At 44.6% G+C, this 15,231-nt stretch overlaps 1 protein-coding gene and 1 long non-coding RNA gene across 2 annotated transcripts in view; one reads left to right on the forward strand and one right to left on the reverse strand.

The window, feature by feature from the left end:
* Positions 1–6,697, forward strand: part of LOC137419054 (uncharacterized) — a 76,740-nt gene extending 70,043 nt beyond the window's left edge. The window contains exon 3 of the transcript XR_013621983.1: positions 4,691–6,697. The gene's annotated coding sequence lies outside the window, so the exon portion shown is untranslated. The remainder of the gene's footprint in view (positions 1–4,690) is intronic.
* Positions 1–15,231, reverse strand: part of LOC144889664 (uncharacterized) — a 306,207-nt gene that overhangs the window by 265,933 nt on the left and 25,043 nt on the right. The gene's annotated exons all lie outside the window — the stretch shown is intronic.

Consider the following 15,231-nt stretch of genomic DNA (forward strand, 5'->3'; position numbering starts at 1 on the left):
ATCACAGACTGGTCAAACAAGTGGAACATGTCTTTCAATCCTGACAAATCTCACACTCTTACAATGTCTCTCCGAAAGGACCGACTGGAAAACCCTCCCATCTACTTTCTCAACAATCCTCTCCAAGAAGTTCTGTCGCTCAAGCTTTTGGGTCTCACTATCTGCCATGATCTTTCTTGGGAAAACCACATTTCCAAGCTGGCCTCCAAAGCCAGTCGCCGACTGGGCATCCTCCATCATGCGAAGTCCTTCCTTGGCACACCTGAGCTCCTCACCACATGCAAGACTTTCATCCGCAGCGCAATGGAATACTGTTCCCCCCTCGGGGCTGGTGCTCCTGCCTCACACCTAGATCGGCTTCATGCTGTTGAGGCCAAAGCTTTCAGAATCATTGGAATCTCCTGCGCTGAAGTCAACTCCGAGGGCCGTTCACTCACTCACCGCAGACAGGTAGGTGGTCTTTCTGTCTTCTACCGACTCCTCTCCGGCCTTGCTCCCCCAGCTCTGTCTGTGCTCTGTCCCCCCAATATTCCTTCAGGTCGCACAAGATCTGCCTGCAACCCTCTTCTGGTTAACCTGCCAAAATCTAGGCTCTCTGCTCACCTTCACTCTTTCATTCCCCTTTTCTCCCGCCTCTGGAACAAACTCCCCCACTCCCTTCAATCCCACTCCTCCCTCCAGGTCTTTAAAACAGCTGTTCACCACCATCTCTTATCTTCCCCCATCGAAAACCTTGATCTTTTCTACCCCCGGCAATTCACCTTAGTCCTTGCAGTGTTTATATGTTTTATACCTCTCCCACCTCCCCCCAAGGCCTCCCGATGTCCCTGCTCTCAAATGTTGTGTTTGTGTCCTTCCACCTCTCCTCCCATCTTGTCTGCCGCTCCCCTTATTTTTTGTGTTTTGTGTGTCGGGTTGACTTTTTGTGTGATTAATGTTAGCTCTTTCACGAGCCTCGATCTTGTATACAAAAAAAAAACTTCTTTCCTGAAATGGTCAATTATGTGACAGACAACAATTGTGCGTGTATTACTTCCTCTGCCTGTGTGGAAGTAGACCTCTGCATCTATGTCCTTGCAAAATGCCACACATAGTACCAGGACATCGGTGTCTGGACTGAACATGATGATGATGTGATCACTGTTATTACAGTGAACAAAGAGTGTAGTAGAAGTCTCGTATCGGCTTCTTGTGTTGAGAACAGGCTTGGGATTTGCAAAACTTCCTCATCATTCCCCTGCTTTCCAATAGAACGACACTCAATGCAATGTCCAACAATAATTGTGATGTCATCAATCAGCTTCCCAGTCTTGCACCACTGTTTGAACAGAAACTGGAGCAGATTTTTCCTTGTTGTCACCACAAGATCGAAACTTGGACCATTGTTTTGGAGTCCTCTGATCAGGAGAAAATATTTCACTGATCTGGGTCCCTCCCTCTGCTCGTCTTCCTCTTTCAGCATTCTTTATGCTGCCAGACCTGTATCTGTCCATAACAAAGTGCACAACTTTGGACTTGTTCATCTTTGTCTGTTTCACAAGGACTTTCAACATTTCATCAGCAAACTGTCCAAATGTTGGCTGTGGTTTGACGACTCTGATGAGTGCCATCAAATCCCATACCCACATTGATCCAAATGGGATCTCCTCAACTGATCCCTCCAGGAAGTGCATGAGTTTGTCTTTGTTGGTTTTCACAGGAGAGCCGTCATGGTTTGCCAGTGGTGCAGGAAATGGACCCAATTAATGAACCAGCATCTCTTTGAAGTCAACCTTTCTCACTGAACCAACAACAATCAGCCTGCGGACAGATCCTGGTCAGCTATCAAGGCGATTTCTTTACCCTTCACTTTTGTTTTGGTGGACTTATCTGTATCCTTGAAAGTCTTCAGCTTCATCTTCGTCATGAAAACTAATATCATTTGATTGAAGTCTCTTCTGGCAGAATGTTGTGAAGGCAACTTCACCTTTTTCCTTAGCCTCATGAAGGTCTGCAGCTACAGGTCTGATGCAAGCTGACCTGATGTTATGTAAGACAGCTTGTCTCATTCTAGTGAAGGATCAAAAGGGTTGACCATATTTTGAATTGTATCCATGATGTTCTGTATGTTCTTCTCATCACGCTCTTTTCGTGTTCTGTCTAAGCCAACACAGGCCCGACATGAAGTGTCATGACCAACCATCGCCATCTCCTGACAATTTCTCGTAATGGCAGTTCTTTCATATTTTAATAATGTCCATCTGTGCACTGCATCCTTCTTGAGTGTGAATCCAGTCACTCCTCCTTTTGTCTTGGAGTCTCGGTTTGCAGTTTGCTCAATTATTTGGTCACAACCAATTTGAGCAAACCCATGCTTCTGTTGTGTTTGTGCAACAAAATTCCCAGTTTGAAACTCTGCATCGATGTCAGGGTGACTCTGTCTCAAGCAGCACGTCTCAAACCAATACGATGTCATATACCTTGCATTATTGATTCTGTCATATGAAAAGAACCAAGGTGGAATGGAACGGATGCTCGACAGGTGAAGGTTCCAACTGGCTTGCCTTGTAGCCCTGATGAATAGAAGCAAGTCATCAACCATTGGAATATATATGCTCCAGAAGTGGAGCGTCTCATTATTCAGGTTGTCCATGATGAAGTTCTCATAGCCACCGACAAGCTCCTGAAATTTATTTGAGTTGACATGGTTGTCAAAGTCTTCAGCTGGGAATGCCTTCTGCAGGTGAATTGCAAGCTGGGAAGTGACATTTCTCTCCTCTTCTGATACAGTATCCAAGTATGACTGCCATCGGAGTCGTTGCAGTGCTTCACAAAGTAATTTGTGAGATCTTATACTCCTGTTCTAATGATGGCCACTTATTACTCCCCCAACAGACCCAGTAGCAATCACTTCAGATTCGATGATAATGTTCTGTAAGCCAGCATCAGAATATCGCTTTCCAATACTCATTAGCCACAACATCATCTTCAATGACTCATTAGGCACAACACTGGCAGCAGCATCCATGTTGATGTCTGCTGCTGTGGGTGGCCAGATCAGCTGAGGATTGGCCCAAGTTCCATCGGATATTTTGAGCCTTTGAATAAATGGCCTGGTCCATGACTACAACAATCTTACTGAGTCCCAACCCATCTGCTATGGCAAGGCTGCGGCATAGGATCGTGTACCCTGTGTTTAACTGAGTCGGACTGGCATCCATGACAGGTAAGTAGCCAATATTTGTTTGTGTTGGAATAGCACCTCTTTTAAACAATGTGTTGAAACCAGTCCATCCAGGTAGGACACTTTCATTCGGGTTTGCCGTCTTTGTGAGAAAGTATGCGCTATCGATTTTCTGTGCAGTTTATTGGACATGGATATGGTTCTCCAAGTCCAGTTGGACATTCTCAGCATATTTCCGGGGCCCTTTCCTTTGCCCTCCACGACAGAATTCCATGTTGGTTGATGGTGGCTGCAGGGATCGTTTCGTCATTTCGATCTGCGCAGATATTGCTTCATCAAGTGAGTCAGCAGTGGATACCTGCCTTTGAATTATTATACCATTGGTATTGTGGGTGGTTCCTCTGCCAGATGGAGTTTCTTCACCGTAGTCATTGTTATCCCGTGCAATCGTTGCATGGATATTTGGCTGGATACTTGGAGGTATGAAATGCTCTCCTCGCTGAATCTGAAGTTGGGCCAGAGCTGTATCGTGTTCAAGGACCTGGGAAATGGAAGTACAATGTCCCAGGCCATTTGACAGCCCGATAAGCTGAGCAGATCAAGTTATGTGTCCAACCGATATAGCCAACGCAGAGTGCTTTGGCATGAGCCTCCTTCCATTGAATGCAATGTTCATTATATCCTGGAAAGTTGAAATAATCTTCTTACTTCTATCTTCACCAACGTTTACACATGTAATTTATTGAGGAAGTTCATCGGACGCTCCTGTTGACCATGCCATGAAGTTGAATGACTCATAAGGCACAACACTAGCAGCAGCATCCATGTTGATGTCTGCTGCTGTTGGTGGCCAGATGAGCTGAGGATTGGCACAAGTTGCAATGATCCTCCTCTTCAGTGATTGTGCAGCATGGTAAAGAACTCTATAGTTATGCCCTGCATTCACATGAGATGTGGTTTCATCGTGGTTTGTGTCCGAGTCATCTGTCTCATCTGTGCTCACATCAGAGGAGAGTGGGAGACTGGGAGAGCAACCTCCTCTAACACCTCGTCTGGACACAAATCTTCCACAATCACTAAATCACTCTTGTTGTTGCGAGATGATCTCAAAAACTTCAGAAATGGGTTTGTCTTTTGAAGTCTCCTTTAGATAAAAGGATTTGTATCCAATATCTACCCCCTCTACCTCACATACCCATTTCTTAAATGAAGATAGTAATTTCTTCAGGTGCAGCACTTCACGTTTCTTTGTTATTATTTCTTCTATGACTGATACACAGAAGTATTTGTATTCTGCCTCATCGAGGTTTTTTTTCAAGACCCTCTTCATTCTCTTTCCTATTCAGAAATCTTGTGCAGCTCTGGTAACAAGTTAAATTGTACCCAACTTCTAACGCTACAAGATCCTGTCCAAGTGTATGCAATAAAATGCTCTCATCTTTGTGCAATTCTGCAGCATTTACCAGCTTACCCACTGTTTCTGTTTCACACTGGATAAGTTTTTCTTTTTTTCCTTTTTTGCTGAAGTGTTCGGTGATGTACCTTTCTTTGCTGCAAATTATGCATTGGACTGGCAAAAGGTGAGAAGCCCTAGATGGTAGAGCATGTCAGTCAGGTCCTTTCTGTCGGAGAAGTTGAAACTTGGGTGCTGCTTCCTCACTCTGCTTAGCTTTTTGCTTCTGGGTTTCACTGGTTGTAGCAGCTGCATTTGAAAAATAATTACAGCAACAAAGTGAAAATGGAGGAAATAGCATTGAGATCTAATCAATGAATAGCTTTATGTTGCAATATTTTAATTTCATAGATTCTGTATGTATATTATAGAGGCCAAAACAGTCATTAATTTTGTGTTTCATCACGCATGATGATACAAATAAAAAGCTTAACCAAGACATACAACATGTAAGTATCTCCACATCAACAAGTTAGTGCAGTGGTCATACGTACGTCTGTTTATCAACACACAAGTGCTAAAACGTGGTGAAGTTTTCATCCGATGGGCAGTGAGTGGGCCTATGCAATTTGTAGTGTGCAGGACTGTAGACAAATTGGTTCCAATCTTGGTCTTGTCAGTGAAACGCATAAAACATGCACAGTGATATCCAACGGAGTTAGGAACAACATCGAGAAGATCTGGTGCCAAAACAAGCTCCAAATGTAATCGTTTGATTTTGTTTTGGTGGCAATTGTACTTTCTCTAGTTCCCAAGCTTTTCCACTCATGAACACTTCCACGAAAGTTTTGCAAACTTATGTCCGAAATATAAATTAAATTTGTCTGCACATTGGTCCACAACGTGCATGCAGCACGCCATGTTGCGATGTCCCAACAACGTGTTCATGCACACACTGTACGATGACTGTGATTGGATAATTTTGTGGAGCCTGTGTTACAACCGTCATAATTGGTCGAGTAAGGCTTACAATGACGTCATTATTTCAGAAGAATTGCCTGCTGCAAGGGTAATTACATCGTCCTTATTACCTCCACAGTACATTGAAAAAATGTGCTGGCTTTTTAAATGGGAACATTCATAAATGTTCTTAGAAATCTTCCAGCTGATGAAAATATTTTAAGTGAAGCACTTCTCTGATGCAGACCGTGGAAAGTAAGAATTTGAGGGCTCGGCCCATTGCCTAAAATGTTATATTTGTGAGGAGGATTTTATTTCGAAACGGAGCTTGACCTTCCATGGTGCAATCCACGCTGGAGCGATCACATAAAAGGTGCCACACTGGGTTGTTTGTGCCACCCTTCTGAGCGATCCTCGGCAGTCGGCAAGGTATTCAGTGAACCAGGAAGGAGAAAGCTATCGTGAAAGTGTACATCCCTTTGGGCATCGACCTTGAAAGCACAACTCCTCAGAGTACCATCTGCCACCCCTGACAACCAGCTGGCATCCCAAACCCCTTGATGAAAGCCAGACAGCTTGCTGTCACCAGAATGTCCACAGCAATGACTGCAAACTGGAGTCAGAAGGCAACAAGAATCTCAAAATTGTAACCCCATCTGCATCCTCAAACTAAGTTTAAATAAAATGACAGCTTTTAAAAAATGTAAAACCTGTTAATTTGGTTCTTCATATTCTTGTAATAAAGAATTGTTGAAAAATTGATGCCAAAAACTTAAATGGAAACAGAACTTCATCTCTCAATCTGATCTTGGATCTCATCATGTTCCCTTCAAGGCCTTCCTTCGGTTTCCAGTTTGTAATTCTTGTCTGTCCTTGCCATGTATCCAGCCAAGTTCCATTTGAGTTTTTTGATTGTGACCAGTGTTTAGTAATTTTGTTTTCTGCCTGATTTAGTTGTTTTTCTTGTCCCGTTTTGGTTTTGCTCAAATGGCATCTTTCCATTGTTTGAACATCAATTTTTACTCGATCTTTGCGGTCGTCCATGTTTCATTGCCATGTGTGATATGGGGAACACACCCTTGTTGTAAAATTGTTTATCAGAATAGACTTCGACTTATGTTTTTCATGAAACTTGTATTTGTGAAGGGTTTCACAATAAAGAGAGGTCCTCAAAGCACAAATGCAGTGTCTGTGTGATTGTGAATATGTAATGGCACATTATGATCAATTATTAGTCATTTGAGAGTTTGGAGTTGTCCACATCCCGAAAAGTAATCCTGATTAAACCGAGAGTTGTTCACCAAACCAGTTGAAAGCCTTGCAGAGCACTTACCATCATTACATGACTGCAGTTCATGCCATCGATGATTGCTGCCAAGCAGCGCAGTTACACAGGTCTCAATGTGAAGGCCACATAGCTGGTTGCTCCCACATTTTTCTCAATATCAATGGTTATGCAATGTTAATGGAGGGAATATCTTTTAACACAGATGTGAAGAGTGGAAACGAACCCCTGCCCCCCCCCCCCCCCCCACACACACAAAAAAGGTTGAGATTCAAGTCGAGGTGGCCAGGATATAACGAACAGTCTAAAAATATATATATATATATATACATATATATATATATATGTGGGGCGTGAGCCCCTCCCCCTTTGTGCTCTCTTACCATTTGACCAAGTATAACCAATTATATGTTTGGTTTGATTGTTTACTGTATCCTTTTGATACTTATATTCTTTCCATGTTCTCTGAAAGCTGGCTGTACCCTTATAGGAAGTTAAATGCTTTACAAACCTTTGCCCTGTGTTGGCACAATCCCTTGTTCCCCATACTATGGCCTTGGTTGCAAACTGCTATCTTTCTGGCCTCTGCCAATTTCCTGTATGTTGGCACATTTATGACTGTTCACTCCCTCTATACTTTCCCAACCAAAGGACTTATGTTACATTACTTTGTTGTTTGAAATGCCTTTTAAGGATTATATACTTTGTATGACTTTCATGCCTTGTAATGGCATGTTCTCTTTACCTGTCGAAATCCAGACTTTGTTTCCATACTGTGGTCACAGCTGCAAAGCTGCTATACTCCTCCATGTTCGCAATATTCTTCTTGATGACAGCTTTAAGGCTGTCTACTCCTTATCTCCTTCTTTCCCTTCAAACCTCAATGATTTCCCTTCAAGCTTCAATGATTATGATATCAAAGGGCATAACCCTCGCCTAGCCTCAGACTTCCTTAAACTAACTGGACAACAGGAGGGGACTGAGGTGGGGGCCATGTAAGTCCACCCTTTGTCTCCTGTCCTGATGTTAAACCACACCCCTATCTTTCATATATACAATGAAGCCCTGATCAAACATTTTCAGAGCATCTTGTTGTAGAGTTGGTCATTTTGTGTGAGCTTCCTGCGACATCCTGTTTTCCACAAGCTTGTGTATAACGAGTTCTAATAAATATATCCGTTGCTCCTTCTCTGAGTCTTCTGAGTCCCAAGTCTTAAGTCCCATCCCAGCAAAATGGTGGCAGTGGTGGGATCAGTCTGTGCAGTCTGGGACGCGGTCCCAGGCGAGCGACTGGGTGGACAGGCCAGCTAGCTCAATCGGGTCAGGTGAGCTTTGGGTTTCTTTTGTTTTTTCCTTTATAGACTTGGGGGTCAGTCTAAATTGTAACCCACTCTCTTGCTCGGGTGCCATTTGTTCCGTTCCCTGCTCAAACCTGATCCACAAACCTAAATTTAAGTACGGACCGCTTGGGTCCTGGAGCAACTGACTGTTTATGGATTCGTTAGGGTAACGTTACGTGAGGGTAAGGGGTAATAGATCTCTGGGTTGTGAGGGCAAGGATAAGGGTGGTGTCCCAATCCGAGGCCTACCCAGGAGACATTGGAATCATAAGTAAGGTTAGAAGTATTATAAGGGCGTAGGACGCCAGGAAAAGTAAGGTACGGTTAGGTTAGACAGCTGTGTAGGCGGGTGAGCCTCTCAGGAGTTAGGCAGATGGCCGTACTTCGTGCAGGTGGGCGAACCTTGCGGGTATAAGGTAACGTCGATAGACCAAATTTTTCTCGGATGGGTAATAAAACTGTGAAGGCCGGTGAGCGTCTCAGAAATACCCCAGCATTTTTTATGTTCAAAGGGCATGGCTATGCCGCGGCGAGACCATTGAAGGGATGGGCTGCGCTGACCGGATCTGGGTGAACCGTGGCCCGAAGAAGGGTCTTTCGCGCTGGAAAAATTAGATGTGCTGTATGGGGCATTGGATAAGTTAGAACAGGAAAAGAAACACTTTCCGCCCGACTATTGGAAAATCTTTAGTTGGTGGAAGGTAGAGGCTTTGAAGTGACAGGCAAGGTCGAAACAGGCCAGCCTGGCAGGTGAAGTATCAAAACTAAAAAGCCTGAGGAAGCAGGTGAACAAATTGGAGGATAAAGCAATTAAGGAAATAGGTAGGTAGACCGACGAGTGACTGATGCCGCTCATTGAAAGGCAAGTCCCTGTGGGAGGGTTAGGCAGATACCAAACCCCTACCCTGCCAGCCCTGAGCTCTGTCCCGGGGTTCCAGGCAACACCACCCTCCCTGCCCCACCCTTTCCACCCCAACTCACCCTTTCCACCCCGGTCTAAGAATCCCCTTTCTTTTGAATGATTGGGACATAAGGCGTTGTACACGACCCACTCAGGTCATTGTGCTGTGAATTTTGCGACTGTTAACACCGCTGAATGTGCGCAGTGGTTTGAAATGCGAGCCGGTTTGTCAGTCACGTGGTATGGAGAATGTATAGGGAAACGCATGATTTGAAATATGTTGCCTAGGTTGGCAGGGGAGTGGCTGTTGGAGGTGCATGGTTGGAGTCGATCCGGTGTTCGCGCGACGTCTGAGAGACTCATTGGTATATATGAATGAATAAATGTATATATGGATGTCTGTCATTGAAGTATGTATTTGTGTCCATTGTGTGTGTGTGTCATTGACGTGTGAAAGGGTTTCTTGTATTGCCTGCAGAATTATGCAATGTCGATTGGTATTGGCTACTTGTGCTGTATGTATGGATGTGTATATTAGGTATGGATGACGTGGGAAAATAGTAAAGAAAATCTTGCTGAGTTGAACTATTGTGAGTTTTAAAAAGTTGCGTAGAAAGATTAGAAAGAGTTAAGGGGGCGTAAAAACACTTACTTGGATATTTTCTACAACCTGACGGTGTTGTAGGGTAGGTAGGAGGTTTTTGTAAGCTAAAGATAGAACATTTATCCTGTGGCCTGTGATCCGACTGACAAGGTCCCAATGTATGATGTCATGTAGGAAAGACGTGTCTGCCTGTTGTCTGATCATAAGTCTGTGGTGCGATTCCACGGAGGGCCAAGGTTTAATTCAGTAAAAGGGAGTTTTATGTTGTAGCAAGTGTGCGAGAGGGCACATCGGAGCACGCGAGTGGGGATGTGCAGGAGTGCACACCCGTGGTGGGTGTTACGGGGATAGACATATGGGAACTTTTTATTTTCAAAACAGACTAGGTTATTTTCTTGTTTATTTGTTTATTTACGCAAAATAAATAAATAACAGGGGGAGGTTAATGGTGGTTTGTTGGCGGTAAAATTGGTTGAAAGTCGAGTTGAAACAATTTATATTGGGACATTGGGATTCATAATAGCTATTGGGCAGGTGGGATTGAATTTAACATTGGCTATTTAATTGGATAAATATTGAAATCCATGCCGGGAATGTCGATTTTAACGTCCATCCGAAGGATGTAGCACATTGTGAAGCTGCACATTGCTTGACAAGACATGGGAGCCAATGAGCTGTGTAATGAGAAGGATTAAAATTATATCATTGTGTGAAATGCTGTAGAGGTGTGAAATACACACCTTTGGCCTGGAGGGGAGTTCTTTTGGTAACTTACTTCCGTGATTTACGTTCCATTGGAAGGGGAATAGGAAAATATGGGAATAATATGGAACAAATTGACAAGACAAATTGGGGTTACAAACTCACCATGGAAGGAGAATGGAGGTTATAGTTTCATTGTTGTGTCTGTCTGGCTGTCTAGCAGGCCATGGAGTTATATTTTTGAAACATGGATTTCGACAGTAAAGGCAGGCGTGTGCCCTGAGAAATTGTGGGTTGTGGAGTGGGCACTTTGATGGGCACTGGGGGCTGCTGTTGTATGGACTGTGGAATGAGGGCGGCGTAGGTGATGTGAGGGGGAATGCCACGCACTGCGACCGTCTTCCCCAAGACCGAGGTTGTCAAGGACATTTGAAAGGGTGCGTATGTACTATGTGAATAAGGCTGCAGGAACGTGTGTACCGAGGTGCTTGGTGGAGTAGGCATGCTCGTAAAAGGACATAGTTTGAAGAGGGTGCTGCATGGTAGAGCACGCCTCCCTAGAAAGGCTGTGGGGGTTGAGGTGAGAGCTTTCGCTCCGCACTTCAATTGAAGATCATTGGAGGTGGCTTGTGTTTGTGGGGAATCCCTGGACGGACCAGCTGGTTGTTGTTTCGGTACATCGGGTGTGTGCATTTATAATACTAGGGCATGCCCGTACTATATATAAGCTAGGACGTGCCCGTACGTGGGTGCCCGTTCCTTGCCAAAAAAAAAAAAAAAAAAAATTTGTGTAGGGGTGTGTGTGTGTAAACATCCTAGGGCGTGCCCGTACGTGGGTGCAAAAAAACATGCGTGCAAACAACAACAACAAAAAAAAACTTTGAAACCACGTGGCAGTAACGACCACAGAACCCCCCCCCCTCTATTTACATGAATGGTTTGGTCCATTCGCAACGACCACAGAACCCCCCCCCCCCCTCTATTTACATGCAATGGTTTGGTCCAAAGCGAACGGCTTGCGGTGTTTGGTAAAGAAATCGCCATAGCTCGGTAACTACTTGTCCGATTAATTTCAAACCTTGAAAAGGCACATCCTCGGGTCCCCAGCAATATACCTGGCAAGTTGCAAGTATATCGGACCCGTGGTTGTCGAGAAACAGCGGTCACAGACAAACAAACAAACACACACACAGACACACACACACACACACACAGAGATTACTGGAATTATAGATAGATGGAGTCTGATTGTCGTTTATCTGTTCGGAGGTGGAACTCTTGCAGAGGCAAGTTGTATTTTCTAAGAGGTCATCTGTTTTAATTTGCTTTGGGAGGATGACAGGCTGTGTCGCTGTCAGCATGGTTGAGGTGTGGCTGGCAAATTGTGTGGTTCATCAAATGGTTTTAGTTGCGTGGAGTGCAGTGAACATGCTCGACTTTTGGCTTTGTGAGGCTCCAGATAGAGGTTGACATATGGAAGCTGTGGGTTGGATTGCACCTGTCAAAAGGAGCGGTGTCTGCGGTGTCTGTTATGGTGTCGAATGTCATTCACTGTGTCTGTAGGCATGACTAAGTGTGACTATAAAGGGGTGGTGTGTCCCTGCGGGAAGAATTGTGGCAGCCTACAGTGTGGATTGAATGGGTCTCGGTGAGACCTTCCTGTTAGGACATTGGGGGTACGTTTTTCTGTCTGTCTGTCTGTGAGCAGGACGTCTCAGGAAGGTGTGGACGGATTTGTATGCAATTTGGTAGGGTTATGCATTGTGTGAGGGCTGGTTACATCATTTGCAATTTTGGGTCAGAGGTTAAGGATCAGATAAGTTGTTGCGATAATTTGTGAACTAGGGATGAGATACTGCCCAAATTGTGTATGGAATGATGTAAACTAAATATTAAACTGAAATTAAACTGAGGATATATGGGGGACAGATGTTGTGTGCAACAAAGGTAAATAGATTGGATTTTGGCAAGGTTGAGTGAGATATGTGGTTGGATGGGGTGTGGAGGCGAGTTTTGACTGCGCCAGGGAGCAGTCCTGGTGTTGGGGCTCATATAATCATGGTTAAAGTACATGTGCAGACAAAGGTGTGCTTCGGTTTGTATGACTGGAAGAGGAAAGACAACAAGGGTTTGTTTTTTGGGAATGCTAGCTTGGTGGGGGTGTGAAGGTCATGGCGTGCTGGGATTTTTTTTGTGTGCAGTTGCTGGCTTGGACTGGCTTGCGTGCGGGGAAAAAGAAAACAATTGGAGCTGTTTCAGAGAAACGGTGGCTGGGTTGGAGGTTGGAATCCAGTATTATGTTAGGAGCACGCAACCCTGAGCAGAATGGATTGCCATTGGGCATGTTAATAATTTTAACAGAATGGTGGCTTCTGAGCAGGGGAATGAGTTCTGGGGAAATGAATTCACTTGTTGGATGTTGTTGAATCTGTTGTTTAAGAGCATTGGGATGCTGGCCAATGCCAAAAGGGGTTCGGGAGGAAGTGTGAAGAAGGTTGTTGGAAGTGCAAAGTGATAAAGGGCTCGTGTGGTTGAAGGTTACAGTTCCACAGAAGGAGAGCGAACAAGGATGGTGGCTGGGCTGTTGATAAAACTGCTGGGTTTTACGTTGATTTAAGTTGTGGATTTATGTTCAATTTTAATTCCTATAGTCTAGTGCATATGGGACGGGGAAAATGGGAGATGACGTCAGTGTGCTCCGAGTTGAAGTTGAAGTTGATGTTGTTGTGTAAATATGTGTTGTAGATGGAGCAAGTATCAATGTCGGAGTGTCAGTATCGCTTCCAGTGGCCATGGGTGGCTGTGGGGCTGAGTGGTGGCATGATGCCTGTGGTGGGGCATGTTGGTGGATTGTAGTGATGGGGGAGCGCAATAATATAAGGGGTGACTGCAAAGCGCAAGTTTCAGAAGGGAGTAGTTAGATCAAATGATGCTGTGTGTGTGTGTAGAAGAGTATTGTATATTGAGCAGAGTATTGTGAGTGTGGGTGAGTGCATTGTATTGAATGAAGAAGCCTGGAGTCAGTGTGTGGGCACAGGTGTGCAAAACCAGGTGTATGGAGAATGGTTGTGTGAAATAACTTGTATGGAATGGATGGCTCGCTCGCTGACAGCTACAATCCATGTGGATTGTGACCGACGCTAACATTTCTATGAATGTATAAATGGAAAATAGTTATTTAAATAGATATTGTGTCATGACACAAAGGGTTGAACGTGCGATTCCAGGTATGAGCAAGTATTTTTGATATAAGCTGACGTTTCAAGTGACGATTTGAAATGTTGGAAGCTTAGATCAATCTTAAAGATACAAGCTTTTCATCTGTGAGCTGCAAGTCGACCATTTGTTTACTTTTGGATACTATATCTAATATTTACATGTAAATGCATGACTGGTCTGGATTTGGACTGCCCTGTGAATTTTTTGGGAAACGGTATGTGTGGCTGGATTAAGTTTGAGTGGTTGTTTCATATACTCTGGGTACATGTGACTGTAGATGCAAGAAGAGATAGACAGGGACACAATGAGCTGCTAGGTGAGCCATTGAGGTGGATTGGATGTTTTGTTGTTGTTGTTTTGGGAGTTTGGTTGTTGCATTGCCAAAGGTTTCTGTGTAGTGTGGTGTCTGTTGAAAGTGGATCACCTGTCGTCTTCCCGGCATGGTTGTAACTGTATGTTACTGTATGTAACTGTTGTTACTGTATGTAACTGCCTGGGTTCAGGAAAACAACTTTAGTTGCAATTTGGTTTAAATTAAAGGTTAACATTAGCTGGAAATTGTCAAAGGTGCTTTAAAAAGCTACGTCCAATTTCATTTTGCCATTTGTAGAAGAAAATTCACTGCATTTAACATGCATTTCCTTTAAACAGGCTTGGTCGGGCCAGCAGAAAAAGAATAGATTTCAGCCAAAGTCTTATCTGGTTCACTCCCACACCAGGCCCGACTCGTGCTGCGACCTTGGGTTGAACTGTCAGTTTAATTTGCACAGGGAATTAAATAAGGGGATTGTAATGGGAGAAAGTGAACATTAGTGGATCTGGGGACAAGCTAGTTTGATGGGACCCTGGGGTCTTCTGTGTGTCTATGTGTTTGTCTGTCTGTTACACTGGACTCTTGGATGGGTTTTCATGAGACGAATTTCAGACAAACCCTCTTCGTGATTTCAGAATTGATCTGCACCCCACCTCACTGTGAAATGGACAGGTTGTGTGTGTCTCAGGTTTATGGACAACGTGGAGTGGCTGGTGTGAAGGGAGTGGTTGGGAAAGATGGACCCCCTTCACGAATACCCATGGAGGGTAGTTTTAAACTAGGTAGAGAGGGAGGGTACAGGTAAATTGTGGTGGATATGGGCATCTGTGGTGCGTGTGGTAGGCGTGGAAGGGCTACTCCAAAGCATTTTGCTTCCCCGCACTATTGCGGTGATCAAATGTCGCGGCCATCAAAGGATGGACACTGACGTTGCTCGGGGCAACGCAAGGGCGGACGAGGTGGCGGGAAAGGCCGCCAACCAAAGGATAGGACACAACATGCCGATGGTAACACGGACCAGGGGGGTCCTCTGCTTGGAAGGAAAGGGCCAAGTAATGGTGGGCAAATCCGTGAGTAGGAATACCCTCCCCGCGGACCCTAGGAAAGGGAATAACAGGCTGCTAGTGAATGTTACAAGCTCGCCGCTACATAACCTCACACACCTCCAGTTGGCGTGGAGAGGGGAAAACGGGACAAACACCATTCCAGGCCTTCTCACTTGCATGTCCACCCATTTAGTGGCACCGCACGGGACCATGTTTGTATGTGGAAATAAAGCCTATCCGTACTTACCTGATAATTGGGGAGGGATTTGCTATCTAGGATCAGTTTTTCCAGAGATGGAACTGCG

The sequence above is a fragment of the Myxine glutinosa genome, chromosome 1 (assembly GCF_964187855.1).
Source record: "Myxine glutinosa chromosome 1, kmMyxGlut1.1, whole genome shotgun sequence".
Classification (NCBI taxonomy): Eukaryota; Metazoa; Chordata; class Myxini; order Myxiniformes; family Myxinidae; genus Myxine; species Myxine glutinosa.